This window comes from Oncorhynchus masou, unplaced genomic scaffold (genome assembly GCF_036934945.1).
Source record: "Oncorhynchus masou masou isolate Uvic2021 unplaced genomic scaffold, UVic_Omas_1.1 unplaced_scaffold_15___fragment_4___debris, whole genome shotgun sequence".
Lineage (NCBI taxonomy): Eukaryota > Metazoa > Chordata > Actinopteri > Salmoniformes > Salmonidae > Oncorhynchus > Oncorhynchus masou.
The window spans coordinates 15366-39113 of NW_027016597.1; the positions used below are offsets into that span (position 1 = coordinate 15366).

At 44.2% G+C, this 23748-nt stretch overlaps 1 protein-coding gene across 2 annotated transcripts in view; it reads right to left on the minus strand.

The window, feature by feature from the left end:
* LOC135538913 (interleukin-1 receptor accessory protein-like 1-B) overlaps positions 1–23748 on the minus strand; it is a 114572-nt gene that overhangs the window by 15349 nt on the left and 75475 nt on the right. The gene's annotated exons all lie outside the window — the stretch shown is intronic.

Below are 23748 nucleotides of genomic sequence, written 5' to 3' on the forward strand. Positions count from 1 at the left end.
TCCCTCGTTCTTCACACACTGCTACTTAGCCTACTTTTACAGGACCCTCAGTACATAGAGGCACGCACAGGAAAAACTGGCGAGAGACGGACTGTTTGTATGTGGGGTTGTTTGTGTGAGAGAAAGGGAGTGTGTGTGTGTTAATGTGTGTGCGTGTGTTTGTGCATTAATGACTAGCCTGTGCATTTGAGCACTGGGGAGAAAGAAAGTGAGAGAAAGAGAGGATAAGAAACAGGGAGGGAGAGAGAGAGAGAGAGAAGATCTCTGATATACTCTCCCCAGGCTCTTGGTGAGCACATACAGCAAGGTGTTTGTTCGAGATGTTTGTAGCCTGTAATTGAGAATGCATTGTGGGCTTTGTGGACGTGGTTGGAGGGAGGGGGGGGGGGCAGCCTCTTTGAAGATCCAGTTTCCATAGTAAAACAGATTACCTGCCAACGGAGAACATTGCCGCACCACGACGACGCTTTGAACACCTTCCGCGTTAAAAAAGTAAGCCACACAGTAAACCGCAAGCAGTAAGTAAGTAAGAATTTGAAGAGGGTAGCAGGTCCTAGATCTGTACCTAATGGGCAACTTCTACCCAGACCAAACAAGGCTGGGGAAAGTGAATGGGAGTTAGATAGGGATTGAATGGTACTAGACTGGGTCTGGCTGATGTTATCTAAAACCCTGGAGGAGGCAGAAATCAGCAATAGATTTTCATTACTGCTCTGCTGGGGCTCTATTCGAGACTGTCAGGAAATACAGGCAGACAGGGCTCTTATGGTCAAATGTTACATTAACTTCAGCTGCGCAATGTTACCATTCTCATATCTAGTTAATACAGAGGAGTTGTGGCATGAACTACAATTGTAGGTCTATGTTTAATGAACATTTCTGCCATTTCATTTAGGACCCCTGCCCTCTCTCTCTGGTATCCTGGTTCTAGATGTCTTGCGCATGACAATGACCCAGTGGCGACTCGTCATTCAGGGCAGAGCATTGTTTTTTGCACAAAAAACAATTGCTTGCCTGTTTTGCATGTTATGCAAACAATGTAAAAGAAAAATATATATAATTGAGTTAAAGCCACATACAAACATGGTCTCATTTTAGAGTAAGGCAGCTCCAAAATGCAGGTGTTTCAGACTAGCTCAGTGCTTTCTGTGGTGGTGGGGCAAGCCAGCAGAAAATATGGAGCATTGCGCCATGATTGGCTCAGTGTTCTATCACTCATGGGGACACAACATCACTGCCAAGTCTAAGGGTAGAGCTTGAAAATTCAAGCTGCTTGGGTGCTGCCCATAGAGTTACATTAGAAGTACCCATCCAAGAAGGCTCAAGGTCATTGGCCACAGATAAAATGACGTCAAATCACGTTATATCTACAGTACTTTGATTGGACTGATCATGTCAACGTCATACTTTCAAAATCTTAGCTAGCAGTCATGAATCAAGTCAATCTACTGGCAAATCCTTTTCAATCCTTGTCATATGAAGAGAAATGATGAAGCGAAATTAAAGATAAAACCTATCGGTGCTCATTGGCCATTAGACATAAACATTACACAATAAGTTGAAAATTCCACAATGAGGGGTTTGGAAGGAATCAGTGGCTATCTGCAAGTATTGCAAAGCAATCATCAGCTTGCTAATCAGTGGATTAGCTGTATAGTCGCACATCTAAGATTAAGGGTCTCTTTTCCTAGTTTAAAATGATAAACATTCAACAGCATGACGCAACAACTGTTAACTCGGAAGTGCAAAATCTGATTTTAGTGAGTTCAAGACGACTCGGATCTCGGGGAAAACGAGCTACGACTGGGAAAATACGTTTTGAACATTCATCCAACTTGGAATAGTAAATCGAGAACTCTGGCCTCTTTCTAGAGCTACAACCTGAAGATCACTGATGACATCAGGATTTTTTTTTTTTGGAGTTCACAGTTGTCTTGAATTCACCATAAATCCAGAGAATGCCAGACTTTGATGACAAAGTTTGATCACAAAATTTGCCCACGAAGGACCGCCGCACAGTACAACATGGTGAGTCCAAAAATGTCTTGTATGCTGCTGCATAAATGACATAATATGCCAGGGAGATATGAATGCTGTAGCTAAGAAAATAATATGAAGTGTATGTTGTGTAGTAAGATGTTAGTAGCCCATGTGCCTCACCCTAATAATTTGGTCCTCTTCCCCCTTATAATTAATTCCCTTTATGCATTCAGTTGAGCAACTGACTAGGTGTCCCCTTTGCTTCTATTCATTTCATCCAACGCCCACCTGCCAACCGGGTGTGAACCGAACAGAACCGGCTCAATACCCCATTGATCCCATCGCAATAAATTGCTGAGGCATTTGTTTGGCTATTTGTTTGGCTAATTTATTTATCTCTCTCTCTCTCTCTCTCTCTCTCTCTCACACGCACGCACGCACGCACGCACGCACACACACACAATGCTAATGCCTAACCATGCATGATATTATAACAACAATAGCCCTGTCGCCATCTGCGGCACAAATAATTTTTTATTGGCCTGCGTTTCCATAGAAATGGAACTTGTTGGAATCAATAGGCAGGGATCTTTAAATAGAACCCTGGTGGGTTTGTGGGTTCCCTGGGTTCCGTGGGCTGAAGTTCATCTGCTGATGCATTAGTAATAGACATGCAAGCCAGGAGAGCGTGGGTGGGTGGGAGGCTCGCCTGAAGTAGAGGCAAAACTTTGGAAACACATCCACGTCCCTGTAGCAGTTGAATGGAAGATACTTTGGCTGGAGGGCCTAAACACAAACAGTACAAGCATTTTAATTATTTATGCTCTATTTATTTGGCCACTTTAACAAGATACTTACCACTTGGGAAGTTTCTCTCACTCTCTATATCTCCCTCCTGCAAACTTGTGGAACCCCTTCTACCTTTTACACCCCCCCCCCGTTATGAAAAAAACCCATGAATTTCATGTGATCACGTGATCTTAGCTGAAGTTAATGTGATAACGTGTCAACATGTAAAAGCAACATGAAACTACATGCAGTTGCAAGAAAAATTATGTGATTCCTTTGTTAATTGGAGTCAGGAGTCAGCTAACCTGGAGTCCAATCAATGAGACGAGATTGGAGATGTTGGTTAGAGCTGCCTTGCCCTATAAAAAACACTCACAAAATGTAAGTTTGCTATTCACAAGAAGCATTGCCTGATGTGAACCATGCCTCAAACAAAAACGATCTCAGAAGACCTAAGATTAAGAATTGTTGACTTGCATAAAGCTGGAAAGGGTTACAAAAGTATCTCTAAAAGCCTTGATGTTCATCAGTCCATGGTAAGACAAATTGTCTATAAATGGAGTCAGCACTGTTGCTACTCTCCCTAGGAGTGGCCACCCTGCTGTTCAGCAAAAATAGTGTCAACAAACATGATCACTTAGTGTTGACTTTTCAATATTACTACACCAGGGATTTGAACTCACAACCTCTACATTTTGGGGACGCTAATCTTTCTGCTGTACCAAAAAGTCTGTAGCATCTCAGACGTCTACAGATTGATCACCTACAATACATCTTTGCACTTAGCAAAAGAGTGCTATCTGCACTGCTATTTTACTTATCAGTTAATCTGACTATTCTCTCATCATTGCCAAAGTGGGAGGAGTTGCAATCTACTGCAGAGACAGCCTGCAAATTTTGCCATACTTTCCAGGTCTAAGTCCAAACAGTTCGAGCTTCTAATTTAAGAAACAAATCTCTCCAGAAATAAGTCTCTCACTGTTGCCACCTGTTATAGACCCCCCCAGCTACCAGCTGTGCCCTGGACACTATATGTGAATTGATTGCCCACCATCTATCTTCAGAGTTCGTTCTGTTAGGTGACCTAAACTGGGATATGCTTAACACCCCGGCAGTCCTACAATCTAAACTAGATGCCCTCCATCTCACACAAATTATCAACGAACCCACCAGGTAAACCCTAAATCCATAAACATGGGCACCCTCATAGATACTATCCTGACCAACTTGACCTGCTAATACACCTCTGCTGTTTTCAATCAGGATCTCAGCGATCACTGCCTCATTGCCTGCATCCACTATAGTTCTGTGGTCAAACGACCACCCCTCATCACTGTCAAACGCATCCTAAAACACATCTGCGAGCAGGCCTTTCTAATCGACTGTCCCGGGTATCCTGGACGGATATTTACCTCATCCCGTCAGTCGAGGATGCCTGGACGTTCTTTAAAAGTAATTTCCTCACCATCTCAAATAAGCATGCCCCATTCAAAAAATGTAGAACTAAGAACAGATATAGCCCTTGGTTCACTCCAGACCTGACTGCCCTCGACCAGCACAAAAACATCCTGTGGCGGACTGCAACAGCATCGAATAGTTCTCGCGATACGCAACTTTTCAGGGAAGTTTAGGAACCAATACACGCAGTCAGTCAGGAAAGCAAAGGCTAGCAATCTCACTAGGATAAAGACCTCCTCCATTCCTGTCATTATTGAAAGAGATCATGATACCTCACATCTCAAAATAGGGCTACTTAATGTTAGATCCCTTACTTCAAAGGCAATTATAGTCAATGAACTAATCACTGATCATAATATTGATGTGATTGGCCTGACTGAAACATGGCTTAAGCCCGATGAATTTACTGTGTTAAATGACGCCTCACCTCCTGGCTACACTAGTGACCATATCCCCCGTGCATCCCGCAAAGGCGGAGGTGTTGCTAACATTTACGATAGCAAATTTCAATTTACAAAAAAAAAGAGGTTTTCGTCTTTTGAGCTTCTAGTCATGAAATCTATGCAGCCTACTCAATCACTTTTTATAGCTACTGTTTACAGGCCTCCTGGGCCATATACAGCGTTCCTCACTGAGTTCCCTGAATTCCTATCGGACCTTGTAGACATAGCAGATAATATTCTAATCTTTGGTGACTTTAATATTCACATGGAAAAGTCCACAGACCCACTCCAAAAGGCTTTCGGAGCCATCATCGACTCAGTGGGTTTTGTCCAACATGTCTCTGGACCCACTCACTGTCACAGTCATACGCTGGACCTAGTTTTGTCCCATGGAATAAATGTTGTGGATCTTAATGTTTTTCCTCATAATCCTGGACTATCGGACCACCATTTTATTACGTTTGCAATTACAACAAATAATCTGCTCAGACCCCAACCAAGGAATATCAAAAGTCGTGCTATAAATTCACAGACAACACAAAGATTCCTTGATGTCCTTCCAGATTCCCTCTGTCTACCCAATGACGCCAGAGGACAAAAATCAGTTAACCGCCTAACTGAGGAACTCAATTTAACCTTGCGCAATACCCTAGATGCAGTTGCACCCCTAAAAACTAAAAACATTTCTCATAAGAAACTAGCTCCGTGGTACACAGAAAATACCCGAGCTCTGAAGCAAGCTTCCAGAAAATTGGAACGGAAATGGCGCCACACCAAACTGGAAGTCTTCCGACTAGCTTGGAAAGACAGTACCATGCAGTACCGAAGAGCCCTTACTGCTGCTCGATCATCCTATTTTTCTAACTTAATTGAGGAAAATAAGAACAATCCGAAATTCCTTTTTGATACTGTCGCAAAACTAACTAAAAAGCAGCATTCCCAAAGAGAGGATGACTTTCACTTTAGCAGTGATAAATTCATGAACTTCTTTGAGGAAAAGATTATGATTATTAGAAAGCAAATTACAGACTCCTCTTTAAATCTGCGTATTCCTTCAAAGCTCAGTTGTCCTGAGTCTGCACAACTCTGCCAGGACCTAGGATCAAGAGAGACACTCAAGTGTTTTAGTACTATATCTCTTGACACAATGATGAAAATAATCATGGCCTCTAAACCTTCAAGCTGCATACTGGACCCTATTCCAACTAAACTACTGAAAGAGCTGCTTCCTGTGCTTGGCCCTCCTATGTTGAACATAATAAACGGCTCTCTATCCACCGGATGTGTACCAAACTCACTAAAAGTGGCAGTAATAAAGCCTCTCTTGAAAAAGCCAAACCTTGACCCAGAAAATATAAAAAACTATCGGCCTATATCGAATCTTCCATTCCTCTCAAAAATTTTAGAAAAGGCTGTTGCGCAGCAACTCACTGCCTTCCTGAAGACAAACAATGTATACAAAATGCTTCAGTCTGGTTTTAGACCCCATCATAGCACTGAGACGGCACTTGTGACGGTGGTAAATGACATTTTAATGGCATCGGACCGAGGCTCTGCATCTGTCCTCGTGCTCCTAGACCTTAGTGCTGCTTTTGATACCATCGATCACCACATTCTTTTGGAGAGATTGGAAACCCAAATTGGTCTACACGGACAAGTTCTGGCCTGGTTTAGATCTTATCTGTCGGAAAGATATCAGTTTGTCTCTGTGAATGGTTTGTCCTCTGACAAATCAACTGTAAATTTCGGTGTTCCTCAAGGTTCCATTTTAGGACCACTATTGTTTTCACTATATATCTTACCTCTTGGGGATGTTATTCGAAAACATAATGTTAACTTTCACTGCTATGCGGATGACACACAGCTGTACATTTCAATGAAACATGGTGAAGCCCCAAAATTGCCCTTGCTAGAAGCATGTGTTTCAGACATAAGGAAGTGGATGGCTACAAACTTTCTACTTTTAAACTCGGACAAAACAGAGATGCTTGTTCTAGGTCCCAAGAAACAAAGAGATCTTCTGTTGAATCTGACAATTAATCTTAATGGTTGTACAGTCGTCTCAAATAAAACTGTGAAGGACCTCTGCGTTACTCTGGACCCTGATCTCTCTTTTGAAGAACATATCAAGACCATTTCAAGGACAGCTTTTTTCCATCTACGTAACATTGAAAAAATCAGAAACTTTCTGTCCAAAAATGATGCAGAAACATTAATCCATGCTTTTGTCACTTCTAGGTTAGACTACTGCAATGCTCTACTTTCCGGCTACCCGGATAAAGCACTAAATAAACTTCAGTTAGTGCTAAATACGGCTTCTAGAATCCTGACTAGAACCAACAAAATTTGATCATATTACTCCAGTGCTAGCTTCCCTACACTGGCTTCGTGTCAAAGCAAGGGCTGATTTCAAGGTTTTACTGCTAACCTACAAAGCATTACATGGGCTTGCTCCTACCTATCTCTCTCTGATTTGGTCCTGCCGTACATACCTACACGTACGCTACGGTCACAAGACGCAGGCCTCCTAATTGTCCCTAGAATTTCTAAGCAAACAGCTGGAGGCAGGGCTTTCTCCTATAGAGCTCCATTTTTATGGAATGGTCTGCCTACCCATGTCAGAGACGCAAACTTGGTCTCAACCTTTAAGTCTTTACTGAAGACTCATCTCTTCAGTGGGTCATATGATTGAGTGTAGTCTGGCCCAGGAGTGGGAAGGTGAACGGAAAGGTTCTGGAGCAACGAACCGCCCTTGCTGTCTCTGCCTGGCCGGTTCCCCTCTTTCCACTGGGATTCTCTGCCTCTAACCCTATTACAGGGGCTGAGTCACTGGCTTACTGGGGCTCTCTCATGCCGTCCCTGGAAGGGGTGCATCACCTGAGTGGGTTGATTCACTGCTGTGGTCATCCTGTCTGGGTTGGCGCCCCCCCTTGGGTTGTGCCATGGCGGAGATCTTTGTGGGCTATACTCAGCTTTGTCTCAGGATGGTAAGTTGGTGGTTGAAGATATCCCTCTAGTGGTGTGGGGGCTGTGCTTTGGCAAAGTGGGTGGGGTTATATCCTTCCTGTTTGGCCCTGTCCGGGGGTGTCCTCGGATGGGGCCACAGTGTCTCCTGACACTGTCTTCAGCCTCCAGTATTTATGCTGCAGTAGTTTATGTGTCGGGGGGCTGGGGTCAGTTTGTTATATCTGGAGTACTTCTCCTGTCCAATTCGGTGTCCTGTGTGAATCTAAGTGTGCGTTCTCTAATTCTCTCCTTCTCTCTCTCTTTCTTTCTCTCGGAGGACCTGAGCCCTAGGACCATGCCCCAGGACTACCTGACATGATGACTCCTTGCTGTCCCCAGTCCACCTGGCCGTGCTGCTGCTCCAGATTCAACTGTTCTGCCTTATTATTATTCAACCATGCTGGTCATTTATGAACATTTGAACATCTTGGCCATGTTCTGTTATAATCTCCACCCGGCACAGCCGGAAGAGGACTGGCCACCCAACATATGCTCTCTCTAATTCTCTTTCTTTCTCTCTCTCGGAGGACCTGAGCCCTAGGACCATGCCCCAGGACTACCTGACATGATGACTCCTTGCTGTCCCCAGTCCACCTGGCCGTGCTGCTGCTCCAGTTACAACTGTTCTGCCTTATTATTATTCGACCATGCTGGTCATTTATGAACAACATTTATGAACATCTTGGCCATGTTCTGTTATAATCTCTACCCGGCACAGCCAGAAGAGGACTGGCCACCCCACATAGCCTGGTTCCTCTCTAGGTTTCTTCCTAGGTTTTGGCCTTTCTTGGGAGTTTTTCCTAACCACCGTGCTTCTACACCTGCATTGCTTGCTGTTTGGGGTTTTAGGCTGGGTTTCTGTACAGCACTTTGAGATATCAGCTGATGTACGAAGGGCTATTTAAATACATTTGATTTGATTTGATTTAGCTTTTTCAAACAGAAATTTGCATCCTGTAGCTCCAAAAGGTTTTGGGACACTGTAAAGTCCATGGAGAATAAGAGCAGCTCCTCCCAACTGCCCACTGCACTGAGGCTAGTTAACACTGTCACCACCAAAAAATCCACGATAATCAAGAATTTCAATAAGCATTTCTCTACGGCTGACCATGCTTTCCTCCTGGCTTCCCCAACCCCGGCCAAAAGTTCCACACCCCCCGCAGTTACTTGCCCAAGCCTCCCCAGCTTCTCCTTCACCCAAATCCAGAATGATGATGTTCTAAAAAGAGCTGCAAAACCTGGACCTGTAAAAATTAGCTGGGCTAGTCAACCTGGACCCTCTCTTTCTAAATTATCCGTCGCAATTGTTGCAAACCCTATTACCAGTCTCTTCAACCTCTCTTTCGTATCATTTGACATACCTAAAGATTGGAAGGCTGTTGCGGTCATCCCCCTCTTCAAAGGGGGTGACACTCTAGACCCAAACTGTTACAGACCTATATCCATCCTTCCCTGCCTTTCTAAAGTCTTCGTTAAGCCAAGTTAATAAACAGATCACTGACCATTTCGAATCCCACCGTACTTTCTCTGCTGTGCAATCCGGTTTCCGAGCTGGTCATGGGTGCACCTCAGCCACACTCAAGGTACTAAATGATATCATAACCGCCATCGATAAAATACAGTACGGTGCCGTCTTCATCGACCTGGCCAAGGCTTCCGACTCTGTCAATCACCACATTCTTATCGGCAGACTCAACAGCCTTGGTTTCTCAAATGACTGCCTCGCCTGGTTCACCAACTATTTCTCAGACAGAGTTCAGTGTGTCAAATCAGAGGGCCTGTTGTCCGGACCTCTGGCAGTGTCTATGGGTGTACCACAAGGTTCAATTCTCGGGCCAAATCTTTTCTCTGTATATATCAAAGATGTCACTCTTGCTGCGGCTGATTCCCTGATCCACCTCTACGCAGACGACACCATTCGGTATACATCTGGCCCTTCTTTGGATACTGTGTTAACAAACCTCCAAACGAGCTTCAATGCCATACAACACTCCTTCCGTGGCCTCCAACTGCTCTTAAACGCTAGTAAAACTAAATGCATGCTTTTCAACCTTTCGCTGCCCTCACCCGCCCGCCCGACTAGCATCACTACTCTGGACGGTTCTGACTTAGAATATGTGGACAACTACAAATACCTAGGTCTCTGGCTAGACTGTAAATTCTCCTTCCAGACTCATATTAAACATGGGGCGGCAGTGTAGCCTAGTGTTTAGAGCGTTGGACTAGTAACCGCAAGGTTGAGAGTTCAAACCCCCGAGCTGACAAGGTACAAAATCTGTCGTTCTGCCCCTGAGCAGGCAGTTAACACACTGTTCCCAGGCCGTCATTGAAAATAAGAATTTGTTCTTAACTGACTTGCCTGGTTAAATTAAGGTAAATAAATAAACAAATCTCCAAAATTAAATTGAGAATCGGCTTCCTATTCCACAACAAAGCCTCCTCCTTTACTCACGCTGCAATTACATACGGACTATCCTACCGATCCTCGACTTCGGCGATGTCATTTTCAAAATAGCTCCAACAATCTACTCAGCAAACTGGATGCATTCTATCACAGTACCATCCGTTTTGTTACTAAATCCCTTATACCACCCACCACTGCGAACTGTATGCTCTAGTAGGCTAGCCTTCGCTACATATTCACCGCCAGACCCACTGGCTCCAGGTCATCTATAAGTCTATTCTAAGTAATGCTCTGCCTTATCTCAGCTCACTGGTCATGATAACAACACCCACCCGTAGCACGCGCTCCAGCAAGTATATCTCACTAGTCATCCCCAAAGACTACACCTCCTTTGGCTGCCTTTCCATCCAGTTCTCTGCTGCCAATGACTGGAAAGAATTGCAAAATTTGCTGAAGCTGGAGACTTATATTGCCCTTACTAACTTTAAACATCAGCTATCTGAGCAGCTAACCGATCGCTGCAGCTGTACATAGCCCATCTGTAAATAGCCCATCCAATCTACCTCTCATCTCCATGATGTTTTTAATGTACTTTTCTGTTCTTTTGCACACCAATATTTCTACTTACACATCATCATCTGCACATCTATCACTCCAGTGTTAATTTGCTAAATTGTAATTACTTCGCTACTATGGCCTATTTATTGCCTTACCTCCTCGCGCCATTTGCACACACTGTATATAGACTTTATTTTTTTCTATTGTGTTATTTACTGTACGCTTGTTTATTCCATGTGTAACTCTGTGTTGTTGTTTGTGTCGCACTGCTTTGCTTTAACTTGGCCAGGTCGCCGTTGTAAATGAGAACTTTTCTCAACTAGCCTACCTGGTTAAATAAAGGTGAAATAAAAAATATATACAGTGCCTTGCGAAAGTATTCGGCCCCCTTGAACTTTGCGACCTTTTGCCACATTTCAGGCTTCAAACAAAAATATATTTTTTTTGTGAAGAATCAACAACAAGTGGGACACAATCCTGAAGTGGAACGACATTTATTGGATATTTCAAACTTTTTTAACAAATCAAAAACTGAAAAATTGGGCGTGCAAAATTATTCAGCCCCTTTACTTTCAGTGCAGCAAACTCTCTCCAGAAGTTCAGTGAGGATCTCTGAATGATCCAATGTTGACCTAAATGACTAATGATGATAAATACAATCCACCTGTGTGTAATCAAGTCTCCGTATAAATGCACCTGCAATGTGATAGTCTCAGAGGTCCGTTAAAAGCGCAGAGAGCATCATGAAGAACAAGGAACACACCAGGCAGGTCCGAGATACTGTTGTGAAGAAGTTTAAAGCCGGATTTGGATACAAAAAGATTTCCCAAGCTTTAAACATCCCAAGGAGCACTGTGCAAGCGATAATATTGAAATGGAAGGAGTATCAGACCACTGCAAATCTACCAAGACCTGGCCGTCCCTCTAAACTTTCAGCTCATACAAGGAGAAGACTGATCAGAGATGCAGCCAAGAGGCCCATGATCACTCTGGATGAACTGCAGAGATCTACAGCTGAGGTGGGAGACTCTGTCCATAGGACAACAATCAGTCGTATATTGCACAAATCTGGCCTTTATGGAAGAGTGGCAAGAAGAAAGCCATTTCTTAAAGATATCTATAAAAAGTGTCGTTTAAAGTTTGCCACAAGCCACCTGGGAGACACACCAAACATGTGGAGGAAGGTGCTCTGGTCAGATGAATCCAAAATTGAACTTTTTGGCAACAATGCAAAACGTTATGTTTGGCCTAAAAGCAACACAGCTCATCACCTTGAACACACACCATCCCCACTGTCAAACATGGTGGTGGCAGCATCAAGGTTTGGGCCTGCTTTTCTTCAGCAGGGACAGAGAAGATGGTTAAAATTGATGGTAAGATGGATGGAGCCAAATACAAGACCATTCTGGAAGAAAACCTGATGGAGTCTGCAAAAGACCTGAGACTGGGATGGAGATTTGTCTTCCAACAAGACAATGATCCAAAACATAAAGCAAAATCTACATTGGAATGGTTCAAAAATAAACATATCCAGGTGTTAGAATGGCCAAGTCAAAGTCCAGACCTGAATCCAATCGAGAATATGTGGAAAGAACTGAAAACTGCTGTTCACAAATGCTCTCCATCCAACCTCACTGAGCTCGAGCTGTTTTGCAAGGAGAAATGGGAAAAAATTTCAGTCTCTCGATTTGCATAACTGATAGAGACATACCCCAAGCGACTTACAGCTGTAATTGCAGCAAAAGGTGGCGCTACAAAGTATTAACTTAAGGGGGCTGAATAATTTTGCACGCCCAATTTTTCAGTTTTTGATTTGTTAAAAAAGTTTGAAATATCCAATAAATGTCGTTCCACTTCATGATTGTGTCCCACTTGTTGTTGATTCTTCACACAAAAATACAGTTTTATATCTTTATGTTTGAAGCCTGAAATGTGGCAAAAGGTCGCAAAGTTCAAGGGGGCCGAATACTTTCGCAAGGCACTGTATATAACCATTGAAATAATTTATTCATCTCAGCAATTTTGGGGTTTTCTGTATAGTTGTCTAATGTTGGTTGTGCATATTATTCTGTTTTAATGATACTCCTGAATCACATATATAAATATACTAGTTTTTCTTGAGGGTATTTAAAAGAAATCTGAGTGTAGGAATACAGGTGAAATCAATTTGTTCGCAGACATGGTGGCATAGCAGCAAGATCCAAATACTGAGAACCCAGAGGTTATGAGTTCAAATCTAATATGCTGAAAAATGAATACTGCATAAACATACACAATATAATCGTTTGTGTCAAATATGTAAATTGAAAAGACGGTGATGTTCAGTTGACATCCTAATGACTCAATGTTTGCATGTGAAATACTGTGTATCACCATGTGTGAAGTGTTCCAAAACCACATGTGAAATACTGTGTATCACCACGTGTGAAGTGTTCCAAAACCACATGTGAAATACTGTGTATCACCACGTGTGAAGTGTTCCAAAACCACATGTGAAATACTGTGTATCACCACGTGTGAAGTGTTCCAAAACCACATGTGAAATAATGTTTAACATGTGCAACAACAAAAAATGTTCTGCAAGGTTCTTTATCATCCCCTACTTTCTATACATCTTCTCCCACCCCTTGTCTCTCTCTCTCACCCTGTGTGTGTGTCCGTCCCATTGAGGATGTGTATGGTGATCAGAGTAGTAAAGCAGGGCTGTAAGAGCGGGCCTAGGGTAATGGCAGCATGGACAATAAGGAATGCATGATCAAATACTGATCCGAGATCTGGCTGCATTATTAATAATTCTCCCTTTAGAACCCTGTTGTCGTAGTTACAGAAGTCTGTCAGGCAAGAGAAGATGTGTGTAAATTTGGCCTGCGCTCACGAAGAGTCAACCTCAGCTGTCACTTTCACTAGCTAGCCATCAAGACAACCAGCTAACTAGCCACCAAAATGAAACCTAGAGGAATTCCTGTGTATCTGTTGGGCTTAGGTTATGGTTTGTCATGTTTGCTAGGTGCAGATAATCACAGGTTTTCCTATTGTTAGACAGCTTAGCTGTCGTGTTAGGGACTAAGATGCCAGCGCAGTGGAGCTCATAAGCTGAGTTGGATATTTGTTTACATACCCAGCTAACAAGTTGCTTGTTTTGTCCTGTGTCTACCGATGCAATTAATTCGGAAACTGTCCCAGCTTTGTAACTAATCAGCTAACATTGGCGAACTCTGTAGTTAGTCTGTCAGGCAAGAAAGCAAGAGTTGATTGGAGGAAAGAGAGAGAGAGTGTGTGTGTGTGTGGAATAGGAGGCGTGTAACTGTTTCACACAATTTATTATGGAAACCCCATATTAAGAAGAGAGTTTGTGTATGTTGAGAGGAATGAAGAGAGAGACAGTGTGAGAGGGAGAGAGAGACAGTGTGAGGTAGAGAGAGAGTGTGAGAGGTAGAGAGAGACAGTGTGAGAGGGAGAGAGAGACAGTGTGAGAGGTAGAGAGAGAGTGTGAGAGGGAGAGAGAGTGTGAGAGGGAGAGAGACAGTGTGAGAGGGAGAGAGAGACAGTGTGAGAGGTAGAGAGAGAGTGTGAGAGGGAGAGAGGCAGTGTGAGAGGTAGAGAGAGACAAGACAGTGTGAGAGGGAGAGAGAGACAGTGTGAGAGGGAGAGAGAGACAGTGTGAGAGGAAGAGAGAGACAGTGTGAGAGGGATAGAGAGAGTGTGAGAGGTAGAGAGAGAGTGTGAGAGGTAGAGAGAGACAGTGTGAGAGGTAGAGAGAGACAGTGTGCGAGGTAGAGAGACAGTGTGAGAGGGAGAGAGAGACAGTGTGAGAGGTAGAGAGACAGTGTGAGAGGTAGAGAGAGACAGTGTGAGAGGTAGAGAGAGACAGTGTGAGAGGTAGAGAGACAGTGTGAGAGGTAGAGAGAGACAGTGTGTGTGAGAGAGACAGTGTGAGAGGGAGAGAGAGACAGTGTGAGAGGTAGAGAGAGACAGTGTGTGAGAGAGAGACAGTGTGAGAGGGAGAGAGAGAGTGTGAGAGGAAGAGAGAGACAGTGCGAGAGGTAGAGAGAGACAGTGTGAGAGGTAGAGAGAGACAGTGTGTGAGAGAGAGACAGTGTGAGAGGGAGAGAGAGACAGTGTGAGAGGTAGAGAGAGACAGTGTGTGAGAGAGAGACAGTGTGAGAGGGAGAGAGAGACAGTGTGAGAGGTAGAGAGAGACAGTGTGAGAGGTAGAGAGAGACAGTGTGAGAGGGAGAGAGACAGTGTGAGAGGTAGAGAGAGACAGTGTGTGAGAGAGAGACAGTGTGAGAGGGAGAGAGAGACAGTGTGAGAGGAAGAGAGACACAGTGTGAGAGGTAGAGAGAGACAGTGTGAGAGGTAGAGAGAGACAGTGTGTGAGAGAGAGACAGTGTGAGAGGGAGAGAGACAGTGTGAGAGGTAGAGAGAGACAGTGTGTGAGAGAGAGACAGTGTGAGAGGGAGAGAGAGACAGTGTGAGAGGAAGAGAGACACAGTGTGAGAGGTAGAGAGAGACAGTGTGAGAGGTAGAGAGAGACAGTGTGTGAGAGAGACAGTTTGAGAGGGAGAGAGAGACAGTGTGTGAGAGAGAGACAGTGTGAGAGGGAGAGAGAGACAGTGTGAGAGGAAGAGAGAGACAGTGTGAGAGGTAGAGAGAGACAGTGTGTGAGAGAGAGACAGCGTGAGAGGGAGAGAGAGAGTGTGAGAGGTAGAGAGAGACAGTGTGAGAGGTAGAGAGAGACAGTGTGTGAGAGAGAGACAGTGTGAGAGGGAGAGAGAGAGTGTGAGAGGAAGAGAGAGACAGTGTGAGAGGGAGAGAGAGACAGTGTGCGAGGTAGAGAGAGACAGTGTGAGAGGTAGAGAGAGACAGTGTGTGAGAGAGAGACAGTGTGAGAGGGAGAGAGAGACAGTGTGAGAGGTAGAGAGAGACAGTGTGTGAGAGAGAGAGACAGTGTGAGAGGGAGAGAGAGAGTGTGAGAGGAAGAGAGAGACAGTGTGAGAGGTAGAGAGAGACAGTGTGAGAGGTAGAGAGAGACAGTATGTGAGAGAGACAGTGTGAGAGGGAGAGAGAGACAGTGTGAGAGGTAGAGAGAGACAGTGTGTGAGAGAGAGAGACAGTGTGAGAGGGAGAGAGAGACAGTGTGAGAGGTAGAGAGAGACAGTGTGTGAGAGAGAGACAGTGTGAGAGGGAGAGAGAGACAGTGTGTGAGAGAGAGACAGTGTGAGAGGGAGAGAGAGACAGTGTGAGAGGAAGAGAGAGACAGTGTGAGAGGTAGAGAGAGACAGTGTGTGAGAGAGAGACAGTGTGAGAGGGAGAGAGAGAGTGTGAGAGGTAGAGAGAGACAGTGTGAGAGGTAGAGAGAGACAGTGTGTGAGAGAGAGACAGTGTGAGAGGGAGAGAGAGACAGTGTGAGAGGAAGAGAGAGACAGTGTGAGAGGTAGAGAGAGACAGTGTGTGAGAGAGAGACAGTGTGAGAGGGAGAGAGAGAGTGTGAGAGGTAGAGAGAGACAGTGTGAGAGGTAGAGAGAGACAGTGTGTGAGAGAGAGAGACAGTGTGAGAGGGAGAGAGAGACAGTGTGAGAGGTAGAGAGAGACAGTGTGAGAGGTAGAGAGAGACAGTGTGTGAGAGAGAGACAGTGTGAGAGGGAGAGAGAGACAGTGTGAGAGGTAGAGAGAGACAGTGTGAGAGGTAGAGAGAGACAGTGTGTGAGAGAGAGACAGTGTGAGAGGGAGAGAGAGACAGTGTGAGAGGAAGAGAGAGACAGTGTGAGAGGTAGAGAGAGACAGTGTGTGAGAGAGAGAGAGACAGTGTGAGAGGGAGAGAGAGACAGTGTGAGAGGGAGAGAGAGACAGTGTGAGAGGAAGAGAGAGACAGTGTGAGAGGTAGAGAGAGACAGTGTGTGAGAGAGAGACAGTGTGAGAGGGAGAGAGAGACAGTGTGAGAGGTAGAGAGAGACAGTGTGTGAGAGAGAGACAGTGTGAGAGGGAGAGAGAGACAGTGTGAGAGTTAGAGAGAGACAGTGTGTGAGAGAGAGACAGTGTGTGAGGGAGAGAGAGACAGTGTGAGAGGAAGAGAGAGACAGTGTGCGAGGTAGAGAGAGACAGTGTGAGAGGTAGAGAGAGACAGTGTGTGAGAGAGAGACAGTGTGAGAGGGAGAGAGAGACAGTGTGAGAGGTAGAGAGAGACAGTGTGTGAGGTAGAGAGAGACAGTGTGTGAGAGAGAGACAGTGTGAGAGGGAGAGAGAGACAGTGTGAGGAAGAGGAAGTGTGAGAGGAAGAGAGAGACAGTGTGAGAGGAAGAGAGAGACAGTGTGAGAGGGAGAGACAGTGTGAGAGGAGAGAGAGACAGTGTGAGAGGGATAGAGAGAGTGTGAGAGGTAGAGAGAGAGTGTGAGAGGAAGAGAGAGACAGTGTGAGAGGAAGAGAGAGAGAGTGTGAGAGGGATAGAGAGAGTGTGAGAGGTAGAGAGAGAGTGTGAGAGGTAGAGAGAGACAGTGTGAGAGGTAGAGAGAGACAGTGTGTGAGAGAGAGACAGTGTGAGAGGGAGAGAGAGACAGTGTGAGAGGGAGAGAGAGACAGTGTGAGAGGTAGAGAGAGAGACAGTGTGAGAGGTAGAGAGAGGCAGTGTGAGAGGGAGAGAGAGAGACAGTGTGTGTGAGAGAGAGACAGTGTGAGAGGGAGAGAGAGACAGTGTGAGAGGGAGGGAGAGACAGTGTGAGAGGTAGAGAGAGAGTGTGTGAGAGGGAGAGAGTGTGTGTGAGAGAGAGATGGTGTTCCTGACCACTATTGTATCCTATTTGTTGCTCCTCTCCCTCTGTTCCTCTGTTCCTCTAGGTCAGTAAAAGAAAAGGAAGTGATGTGGAGAGTCAGGGTTCAGCAGCAGAAGACAGGGAGGAAGAGGAGTTAGAGATGATTGGAGGGATAGAGATGTGGAGCAAGGATGGAGGAGTGGAGCGAGAGGAGAGTAGAGGCAGGAGGAGGAGAGTGAATCAGAGAAGAGTGGTGGGAGAGAGGAACAGGAGAGTGGAGAGGAGAGTGGTGGGGGAGGAACATGGCGAGGAGGCGGAGGGATAGGAGAAGGACGCAGTGGAAGGAGAAGAGGAAGCAGAAGGAGAGTAGGAAGCAGAGGGAGATGAGGAAGTGGAGGGTGAGAAGGAAGCAGAGGGAGAGGAGGAGGAAGAGCGTGAGGAGAAGGAATAGTGAGGGAAGAGGCACAGCCCACCCGAGAGGGGAGCCTGTTTTCATGGCGTGTGTCTGCCCTAAGTCCCATCATTCACTCTTGTACCACACAGCCTGGGCCTAAAGTGACAGTGGCAGGGATTTTGTTTTTAAAAGTGGTAGGAACTCACACTGCATGACCAAAAGTATTGTGCACCTGCTTGTCAAACATCTCATTCCAAATTCACAGCAATCCCTCCTTTGCTGCTATAACAGCCTCCAATCTTCTGGGAAGGCGTTCCACTAGATGTTGGAACATTGCTGTGGGGACTTGCTTCCATTCAGCCACAAGAGCATTAGTGAGGTCGGGGCACTGATGTTGGGAGATTAGGCCTGGCTTGCAGTCAGCGTTCCAAAGATAGAAGCACAGAATCGTCTAGAATGTCATAGTATTCTGTAGCATTAATATTTCCCTTCACTGGAACTAAGGAGCCTAGCCCAAACCATGAAAAACAGCCCCAGACCATTATTCCTCCTCCACCAAGCTTTACAGTTGGCACTCGGCGTTTGGGCAGGTAACATTCTCCTGGCAACTGCCAAACCCAGATTCATCAGTTGGATTGCCAGATGGTGAGGTGTGAGTTATCACTTCAGAGAACATGTTTCCACTGCTTCAGAGTCCAATGGTTGCGGGCTTTACACCACTCCAGCCCACGCTTGGCATTGCGCATGGCAATCTAAGGCTTGGCAAGCTCCTGACGAACAGTTCTTATGCTGACTTTCTTCCAGAGGCAGTGAATGTTGCAACTGAGGACATACAATGTTTACGTGCTACACGCCTCAGAACTCGGTGGTCCCGTTCTGTGAGCTTGTGTGGCCTACTGCTTCGCGGCTGAGCCATTGTTGCTCCTAGACATTTCCACTTCACAATAACAGCACTTACAGTTGACCGGCAGTTCTAGAAGGGCAGAAATTTGACGAACTGACTTGTTGGAAAGGTGTTATCCTATGACGGTGTCACGTTGAAAGTCACTAAGCTCTTCATTAAGGCCATTCTACTGCCAATGCTTGTCTATGGAGATTGCATGGCTGGTTGCTCAATTTTATACACCTTTCAGGAATGTGTGTGGCTCAAACAGCCAAATCCACTAATTTGAAGGGGAGTCCACATACCTTTGTATATATATAGTGGATATCTTTCAAGAGCTTGAAATGGATTACAATAAGAAAATGGGCAGGGTTGACCATCTTGACCAACAGAGGAGCTATTACAATGTTGGGCGCACAGGCAGAAAATGGTGGAAGTATGTGTTTTGGGGGATGCTCAACATTGCCACCATAAATGTGTACACTGTGTGGGGGACCCTGCAAAGGCCTCTTCCCAGAAACAGCAGGCGCTGGTCCCTTAAGGCATTCAAAATGCAGCTTGTGCATTCACTTTGTGATATGGCTATAGTGGCAAGAAGAGAGGAAACAAGAGTGTGGCACTAGGGCTTGTGGACCGAGTTGTGGTGCAGTGCCTTAGACCATAGCCCTATACTGGGTACATTTTGAGTGAGTAATTTAGTCCAATGTACTGCATAAATACACTAGGTTGTTTGTTGTGTTGAGTGTTAAACATTTTTTGAAAGTGATTGTCTTTAAACAAAAAATAAAAAAAGACAACATTCAAGTTATTTCTATTGACATGAATGTGGTGTCATATTAAAGAAGAGGTTGTGCTCTTTAAAAGTAACTTGTAATTATCATTTACTATTTGTTTTTGAGCTATGTCTGTTTGTTTGAAATGTGTGAGAAGATGAGCTTTATCTTGAAAGTTCAAAGTAATCTACAGCAGCATTCTAGAATGATATTGGGGTCTAAAGTGTTAAACACATATAGCCCTTCAGATGACGAGAGAGAGGATCCTAGAGAGAGAGAGATATGGAGGAAGGAAGTGATCACTAACTGTCAGGTCCTGACCTTAGATCCTTTTTTATGTCTCTGTTTTAGTTTGGTCAGGGCGTGAGTTGGGGTGGGCATTCTATGTTGTGTATTCTAGGTTATGTATTTCTGTGTTTGGCCTGGTATGGTTCCCAATCAGAGGCAGCTGTCGATCGTTGTCTCTGATTGAGAAGCATACTTAGGCAGCCTGTTTTCCCACTATGGGTTGTGGTTAGTTGTTTTCTGTGTCTGTGTTTTACCATACAGAACTGTTTCGGTTTCCATTTATTTCTCTTGTTCTTTTGTATTCAGTGTTCGGTTATTTCATTAAAATATCAACACTTACCACGCTGCGCATTGGTCCGATCTTTCTTATTCCTCATCAGAAGAAGAAGACAATCGTTACACTAACCTTAAACAACTGAGCTCTTTACCTGACTCTACTCACAAAACAAACACACAAGCCCTACCTCCTCCTCCCTCCCCTAATCCATTTGCATGCTGCTACGTGGGGTGAGGGAGAGGGTGGGTGACGGCAGCGGGTAGCGATAGCGGGGCGAGGCACGGTGAGAAATGGTGGTTGTTAACTATCTGACAAGGCCGTCTCCCCAGAGCTGCAGTCTCTCCACACACAGCGCTCAGCGCCTAATGGGAAACACGCACACAGACCAGCCAATGGACTTGTTTAAATATGTTACACTACTGGGAAGGAAAGAAACAGGGAAAGGGACTTGTTTTAAGTGTGTTACTACAGCAAAGAGAGAGAGGGTATATAAGGTGGACTCGTTTGAATTGATTGGAGGGTAGAGGAAGACAGATAGCGAGAGAGAGGAAGAGATCCATCTGAATGTGTTATAGCATAGAGAGAGAGAGACACACAGGCTTGTTTTAAGTGTGTTATAGCATAGAGAGAGAGGCACAGGCTTGTTTTAAGTGTGTTATAGAATAGAGAGAGAGACACAGGCTTGTTTTAAGTGTGTTATAGAATAGAGAGAGAGAGAGACACAGGCTTGTTTTAAGTGTGTTATAGCATAGAGAGAGAGGCACAGGCTTGTTTTAAGTGTGTTATAGAATAGAGAGAGAGAAACACAGGCTTGTTTTAAGTGTGTTATAGCATAGAGAGAGAGAGCACAGGCTTGTTTTAAGTGTGTTATAGAATAGAGAGAGAGAGACAGGCTTGTTTTAAGTGTGTTATAGAATAGAGAGAGAGACACAGGCTTGTTTTTTTAAGTGTGTTATAGAATAGAGAGAGAGACACAGGCTTGTTTTAAGTGTGTTATAGAATAGAGAGAGAGGCACATAGAATAGAGAGAGAGAAACACAGGCTTGTTTTAAGTGTGTTATTGTTTTAAGTGTGTTATAGAATAGAGAGAGAGACACAGGCTTGTTTTAAGTGTGTTATAGAATAGAGAGAGAGAGACAGGCACAGGCTTGTTTTAAGTGTGTTATAGAATAGAGAGAGAGAGAGAGAGACACAGGCTTGTTTTAAGTGTGTTATAGAATAGAGAGAGAGAGACACAGGCTTGTTTTAAGTTATAGAATGTTATAGCATAGAGAGAGAGACACAGGCTTGTTTTAAGTGTGTTATAGCATAGAGAGAGAGGCACAGGGTTGTTTTAAGTGTGTTATAGCATAGAGAGAGAGAGAGACACAGGCTTGTTTCAAGTGTGTTATAGCATAGAGAGAGAGAGACACAGGCTTGTTTTCAGTGTTATAGAATAGAGAGAGAGGCACAGGCTTGTTTTAAGTGTGTTATAGAATAGAGAGAGAGGCACAGGCTTGTTTTAAGTGTGTTATAGCATAGAGAGAGAGACAGGCTTGTTTTAAGTGTGTTATAGAATAGAGAGACACAGGCTTGTTTTAAGTGTGTTATAGCATAGAGAGAGAGACACAGGCTTGTTTTAAGTGTGTTATAGCATAGAGAGAGAGACACACAGGCTTGTTTTAAGTGTGTTATAGCATAGAGAGAGAGACACAGGCTTGTTTTAAGTGTGTTATAGCATAGAGAGAGAGAGAGACACAGGCTTGTTTTAAGTGTGTTATAGCATAGAGAGAGAGACACAGGCTTGTTTTAAGTGTGTTATAGCATAGAGAGAGAGGCACAGGCTTGTTTAAGTAGTGGCCCCAGACTTGTAAGTCGCTTTGTCCAAATGGGATATATTATTATTTATTATTATTAAGTGTGTTATAGCATAGGGGAGAGACACAGGCTTGTTTTAATATGTTATAGCATAGAGAGAGAGAACCCACGGCGATTTAAGTGTGTTATAGCATAGAGATAGAGACACATTGTTTTAAGTGTGTTATAGCATAGAGCCACACAAGTGTGTTATAGCATAGAGATAGAGACACAGGCTTGTTTTAAGTGTGTTATAGCATGGAGAGAGAGGCACAGGCTTGTTTTAAGTGTGTTATAGCATAGAGAGAGAGACACATGCTTGCTTTAAGTGTGTTATAGCATAGAGAGAGAGACACAGGCTTGTTTTAAGTGTGTTATAGCATAGAGAGAGAGACACAGGCTTGTTTTAAGTATGTTATAGCATAGAGATAGAGACACAGGCTTGTTTTAAGTGTGTTATAGCATAGAGAGAGAGGCACAGGCTTGTTTTAAGTATGTTATAGCATAGAGAGAGAGGGAGAAGGAGAGAAAGAGAGAGTGGGGGGCCCAAAGGGACTGTCTTAGCTAAATACAGTGTGTTACAATGTAGAGATAGACATGGGAAATGGGCTTGTTTAAACGCATGACATCATAAAGAGAACGAGCTGAAATGCTTTTGTTTTAAATGTTTCAACATCAGCTTAGCGAGAGATAAACTGTGTTTGACTACCCATACTAACATACTGTATACTACAGTTGATGTTGGAAGTTTACATACACTAAGGCTGGAGTCATTAAAACTGGTTTTTCAATCACTCCACACATTTCTTGTTGATATAGTTTTGGCAAATCGGATAGACTTACTTTGTGCATGATACAAGTCATGTTACCGAACAATTGTTTACAGACAGATTACTTCACTTATAATTCACTGTATCACAATTGCACTGGGTCAGAAGTTTACATACACTAAGTTGACTGTGCATTTAAACAGCTTGGAAAGCAAAAAATTATTTAGTCAGCCACCAATTGTGCAAGTTCTCCCACTTAAAAAGATGAGAGGCCTGTAATTTTCATCATAGGTACACTCAACTATGACAGACAAAATGAGACATTTTTTTCCAGAAAATCACATTGTAGGATTTTTAGTGAATGTATTTGCAAATTATGGTGGAAAATAAGTATTTGGTCAATAACAAAAGTTTATCTCAATACTTTGTTATATACCCTTTGTTGGCAATGGCAGAGGTCAAATGTTTTCTGTAAGTCTTCACAAGCTTTTCACACACTGTTGCTGGTATTTTGGCCCTTTCCTCCATGCAGATCTCCTCTAGAGCAGTGATGTTTTGGGGCTGTTGCTGGGCAACACAGACTTCCAACTCCCTCCAAAGATTTTCTATGGGGTTGAGATCTGGAGACTGACGAGGCCACTCCAGGACCTTGAAATGCTTCTTACGAAGCCACTTGTTCGTTGCCCGGGCAGTGTGTTTGGGATCATTGTCATGCTGAAAGACCCAGCCACGTTTCATCTTCAATGCCCTTGCTGATGGAAGGAGGTTTTCACTCAAAATCTCACGATACATGGCCCCATTCATTCATTCTTTCCTTTACACGGATCATTCGTCTTGGTCCCTTTGCAGAAAAACAGCCCCAAAGCATGATGTTTGCACCCCCATGCTTCACAGTAGGTATGGTGTTCTTTGGATGCAACTCAGCATTCTTTGTCCTCCAAACACGACGAGTTGAGTTTTTATCAAAAAGTTATATTTTGGTTTCATCTGACCAAATGACATTCCCCCAATCTCCTTCTGAATCATCCAAATTCTCTCTAGCAAACTTCAGACGTGTCTGGACATGTACTGGCTTGAGCAGGGGGACACGTCTGGCACTGCAGGATTTGAGTCCCTGGCGGCATAGTGTGTTACTGATG